The sequence below is a fragment of the Neolamprologus multifasciatus genome, chromosome 1 (assembly GCF_963576455.1).
Source record: "Neolamprologus multifasciatus chromosome 1, fNeoMul1.2, whole genome shotgun sequence".
NCBI lineage: Eukaryota > Metazoa > Chordata > Actinopteri > Cichliformes > Cichlidae > Neolamprologus > Neolamprologus multifasciatus.
The window spans coordinates 31,404,771-31,410,789 of NC_140439.1; the positions used below are offsets into that span (position 1 = coordinate 31,404,771).

Here is a 6,019-nt window from a genome sequence, read left to right on the forward strand (position 1 = left end):
ACCTGGTCTTGTTAGGAGAGATGGCATCCATCCCACTTTGGATGGAGCAGCTCTCATTTCTAGAAATATCGACAAATTTATTAAACCCCTCAAAACATGACTATCCAGAGTTGGGACCAGGAAGCAGAGTTGCAGTCTTACACGCCTCTCTGCAGCTTCTCTCCTCCTGCTACCCCCCCAAAAACCCATCTCCATAGAGACTGTGTCTGCTTCCAAAAAGACAAAAAACAAACTAAAAACCAGCAACAAACAACTTAAACAATCACAAAGAAAGAACAATACAGTATCCACATCTGAACCAAAGAGTAAAACAGTGAAATGTGGATTATTAAATATTAGGTCTCTCTCCTCCAAGTCTCTGTTAGTACATGACTTAATAATTGATCAACAAATTGATTTACTCTGCCTTACAGAAACCTGGTTGCAGCAGGATGATTATGTTAGTTTAAATGAATCAACACCCCCGAGTCATTCTAACTACCAGAAATCTCGAAGCACAGGTCGAGGGGGCGGTGTGGCAGCAATTTTTCACACCAGTCTATTAATTAATGAAAGACCAAGACAGACTTTTAATTCATTTGAAAGCCTGATGCTTAACATTGTCCACCCCAGCTGTGAAACTCAGAAACCAGTCTTACTTGTTATCATCTATCGTCCACCTGGGCCTTACACAGAGTTTCTGTCTGATTTCTCAGACTTTATATCTAATTTAGTTCTGAGCTCAGATAAAATAATTATTGTGGGTGATTTTAACATCCATGTAGATGCTAAAAATGACAGCCTCAACATGGCATTTAATCTGTTGTTAGACTCAATTGGTTTCTCTCAAAATGTAAAAGAACCCACCCACCACTTTAATCACACTCTAGATCTTGTTTTAACATATGGCATAGAAACTGAACATTTAACAGTGTTTCCTGAAAACCCTCTCCTGTCTGATCATTTCTTGATAACATTTACATTTACAATAATTGATTACGCAGCAGTGGAGAGTGGACTTTATCAAAGTAGATGTCTTTCTGAAAGCGCTGTAACTAAGTTTAAGAATATAATCCAGCCACTGTTATCATCGTCAATGCCCTGTACCAACACAGAGCAGAGCAGCTATCTGAACGCTACCCCAACAGAGGTCGATTATCTTGTTAATAATTTCACCTCCTCACTACGTACGACTCTGGATACTGTAGCTCCAGTGAAAACTAAGGTCTCTAATCAGAAGTACCTGACCCCGTGGTATAATTCTCAAACACGTACCCTAAAGCAGATGACTCGTAATCTGGAGAGGAAATGGCGTGTCACAAATTTAGAGGATCATCATTTAGCCTGGAGAAATAGTTTGTTGCTTTATAAGAAAGCCCTCCGCAAAGCCAGAACAGCTTACTACTCATCACTGATTGAAGAAAATAAGAACAACCCCAGGTTTCTCTTCAGCACTGTAGCCAGGCTGACAAAAAGTCAGAGCTCTGTTGAGCCAACCATCCCTTTAACGTTAACTAGTGATGACTTCATGAACTTCTTCACAAATAAAATTTTTATCATTAGAGAAAAAATTACCAATAATCATCCCACAGATCTAATATTATCTACAGCTACTCTTAGTTCCATTGATGTTAAGTTAGACTCTTTTTTTCCAATCGATCTTTCTGAGTTAACTTCAATAATTACTTCCTCCAAACCATCAACGTGTCTTTTAGACCCCATTCCTACAAAACTGCTCAAAGAAGTCCTGCCATTGATTAATTCTTCGATCTTATATATGATCAACCTATCTCTAATAATCGGCTATGTACCACAGGCCTTCAAGGTGGCTGCAGTTAAACCTTTACTCAAAAAGCCATCTCTAGACCCAGCAGTCTTAGCTAATTATAGGCCAATCTCCAACCTTCCTTTCATATCAAAAATCCTTGAAAGAGTAGTTGTCAAACAGCTAACAGATCATCTGCAGAGGAATGGTTTATTTGAAGAGTTTCAGTCAGGTTTCAGAGTTCATCACAGCACAGAAACAGCTTTATTGAAGGTTACAAATGATCTTCTTATGGCCTCTGACAGTGGACTCACATCTGTGCTTGTCCTTCTTGACCTTAGTGCAGCATTCGATACTGTTGACCATAATATTCTATTAGAGCGATTAGAACATGCTGTAGGTATTACAGGTATTGCACTGCAGTGGTTTGTATCATATCTATCTAATAGACTCCAATTTGTGCATGTAAATGGAGAGTCCTCTTCACACACTGAGGTTAATTATGGAGTTCCACAGGGTTCGGTGCTAGGACCAATTCTGTTTACATTATACATGCTTCCCCTAGGCAGCATCATTAGAAGACATAGCATACATTTTCACTGCTATGCAGATGACACCCAGCTCTATCTGTCCATGAAGCCAGATAACACACACCAATTAGTTAAACTGCAGGAATGTCTTAAAGACATAAAGACTTGGATGGCCACTAACTTTCTGCTTCTTAACTCAGATAAAACTGAGGTCATTGTACTCGGCGCTGAAAAGCTTAGAAATATGGTATCTAACCAGATTCTTACTCTGGATGGCATTACCTTGGCCTCCAGTAACACTGTGAGGAACCTTGGAGTCATTTTTGACCAGGATATGTCCTTCAACGCACATATTAAACAAATATGTAAGACTGCGTTCTTCCATTTGCGCAACATCTCTAAAATTAGAAATATCCTGTCTCAGAGTGACGCTGAAAAACTAGTTCATGCATTTATTACTTCCAGGCTAGACTACTGCAATTCATTATTATCAGGATGTCCAAAAAACTCACTGAAAAGCCTTCAGTTAATCCAAAATGCTGCAGCAAGAGTACTGACAGGGACTAGAAAGAAAGAGCATATTTCTCCTGTTTTGGCTTCCCTTCATTGGCTTCCTGTTAAATCCAGAATTGAATTCAAAATCCTGCTCCTCACATACAAGGTCTTAAATAATCAGGCCCCATCTTATCTTAATGACCTTGTAGTACCATATTACCCTATTAGAGCACTTCGCTCTCGCTCTGCAGGCCTACTTGTTGTTCCTAGAGTATTTAAAAGTAGAATGGGAGGGAGAGCCTTCAGTTTTCAGGCCCCTCTTCTGTGGAACCAGCTTCCAGTTTGGATTCAGGAGACAGACACTATCTCTACTTTTAAGATTAGGCTTAAAACCTTCCTTTTTGCTAAAGCATATAGTTAGGGCTGGACCAGGTGACCCTGAATCCTCCCTTAGTTATGCTGCAATAGATGTAGGCTGCCGGGGGATTCCCATGATGCATTGAGTTTTTCCTTTCCAGTCACCTTTCTCACTCACTATGTATTAACAGACCTCTCTGTATTGAATCGTATCTGTTATTAATCTCTGTCTCTCTTCCACAGCATGTCTTTATCCTGTCTTCCTTCTCTCACCCCAACCGGTCGCAGCAGATGGCCGCCCCTCCCTGAGCCTGGTTCTGCCGGAGGTTTCTTCCTGTTAAAAGGGAGTTTTTCCTTCCCACTGTCGCCAAAGTGCTTGCTCATAGGGGGTCATATGATTGTTGGGCTTTTCTCTGTATCTATGAAGCGCCTTGAGGCGACATTTGTTGTGATTTGGCGCTATATAAATAAAATTGAATTGAATTGAATTGAAGTGAAGCCATATATTGCGAGTTGTGTATGTAAGCTGTTCAGCTGATGTCTAATCTTCTATTCAGACCAAAGCAAGCGAGTGGACTGTGTGCACATAAACACATTTCCCTGAAAAGCTATACATCAGCCAACCATTATAATCCCTTAAAACTATGTCCTGTATGTTCTGCCTTCAGAGATCACATCACCTATGCTGTAACATTACATTCAGGCAAAATTATGCACACTGCTGGCTCAATAAACACATGGGCTGACAATGTGCGGTTGCTTTCTATTTAGGAAACAGACTGAACTTCACAACAACAAAAATAGCTATTAATATGTCTAACTTTAAGACTCACACTCACTGTGATGCACCCAAATAATACACGGACCATTTCCTGCAAAATAAAGAAGCCCCAGTGAAAACTGTGGTCAGTGAGACATGGGAATCAACGTTTTTCTGTATTGTTTATATATTATTAAAATCAATTTAAGGTCATTTTAAATCCACTTAAATGAAATCTGAGCTCATAGATGGATATCTAAAAAAATGGACGAACACTGTGTGAGAAGTTAACTAACCATCCGATTTTAATAATATTTTATTTTGATTTCATTAAAAATGACTCATGCTGCTTTCTCTGGGATCTCGCAGCACAGCTCCACAACTGTTGTTTTAATGACCACTAATTAAAAAGTGCAGATGACGTAATTTAATATTAGATCCTTTTAAACTGATTTGTAAATAAATCAAATTCAATTTCTATTTTAAACTCAAACAGTAAAGCGCTTTCTGAAGCACGCACTGTGTTGTGCTCCAGTTACTAAAGGACTAAAGACAGTTTCACTCTGAAATGAGTATACAGGCACTGACAGGGGCACTATTCGTGGTAGAAACGGGGAGTATATGTTGTAGGAAGAGATTTGAAGAGATAAAACTATTTTAAATCAGCAACATCCAGCCTGCCAAAAAGCAACTTACTTATTAAAAACAAATATTACCTTCCCTAAAATGCACTTGTTGGTTTGAAGAACGGAGAAAAGACATCACAGGATCACTGGTAGAGTTTAATCCATGCCCAAGTAAATAAACTGGTTATATTTGGATGGGTGCGCTCGATAAATGAGTGAGAAACACTACCAGTCATTACCCGGTGACATACAAGGAGATACACATTTGACACAAACGCATGGCAGACCGAAAGCCCGTTTAGAACAAGGGGGATAAATCCACTTTCTGATTTCTCACAGTTTCAGCCAGTTTCTCCACCTACAACTCGAACAAACTCGCACTAAATATGTGACAAAGAGGATTTCAATATTAACATTTGAAGCTCTAACTCTCAAAGGCAGCTCGCTTAGAGCGAGCCAGGAGTGAGGAGCTTCATTTCCGAAACAAACCAATTCAACTTCTTGCAGTCTGGATGACAAGAGCAGGCAGGTAAAAACGCGTCAAGGAAAATCGATGCGGAGATCAAGAGAAGTGTCATTTTATTTAACTTTAGACTTCGACAAATTTACACATGTATGTAAACCTCGACTTAAATGAAAAGGTGTTGCCAGAGATGGAAAGTTTTCCGCAGAGACATCCTTGTGTTAACCGTTTTTTTTTTCACCGTGCAACCAGTTACCCTTCTCTTGAGCATGCAGGTGTTAATGTGTCAGGAAGGGTCGTTTTTGTTTTGTTTAGTTTTTTAAATCAAACAAGAGTTTAGCATCTTACCTGAGAGACTTAAAGGTCTTCCGGGAAATAAATCGTACATAAACGAACCGGTAAGTGCACATTGAGTGCGTGGTCCCCGTGCGCCTCTTCTCTACTCTTCAATTGCCCGTGCGCGCGTTGCGCCAAGCGAGCACGCCCCTCCTCCATCACTGTCACACACCAGGGGCGTTAACCAGACTTTTTTCAACATTGGGCAAAGATGAGAGCCCCAAAAAAGGCGGGGGGGGGGGGGGGGGGGGGGGGGAGAGACCACAGACCCGGTTAAATATAGTATAGAAAGCATTGGCTACTATTTTCAGGCTCATGCAGGAGAGTCCTATGAACCAAGAGAGATGTATTGTGTGAAGAGTAGTTTTGCACAAGAGTTTAAAACTATTTTTGCTTACGGTGGCTGCAATTATCTTTGATGTTAACTTAACATCTGTACAGCATTTATATTTCTGTCATCAGACTTATTGACAACACTAGAAACGTCTGTGCAGTTTTGTTAAAACCACCATAAAAACGTCTTTCAGGACTAATTTCAAACTTGCACAGATGGTAATGCTGGTTAGCATAGTTGCCTACAATAAAACGTTTTGGTAAGATGCTGCCACCTTGTGGTTTAAGTTTTCAATACATTTTTAGTAGGGTTTTATACATTTTAAAGCTTTAATCACTGAAACAATGTGGAGTATAAGGTACATACAATATTTG

General features: G+C 39.9%; 1 protein-coding gene across 2 annotated transcripts in view; it reads right to left on the reverse strand.

Moving 5' to 3' along the window:
* The window catches only part of adcy7 (adenylate cyclase 7), a 79,288-nt gene extending 73,834 nt beyond the window's left edge, over positions 1-5,454 (reverse strand). For both annotated transcript variants that reach the window (XM_085168517.1, XM_085168508.1), the window contains exon 1: positions 5,324-5,454. The gene's annotated coding sequence lies outside the window, so the exon portion shown is untranslated. The remainder of the gene's footprint in view (positions 1-5,323) is intronic.
* Between the last annotated feature and the right edge of the window lie 565 nt (positions 5,455-6,019).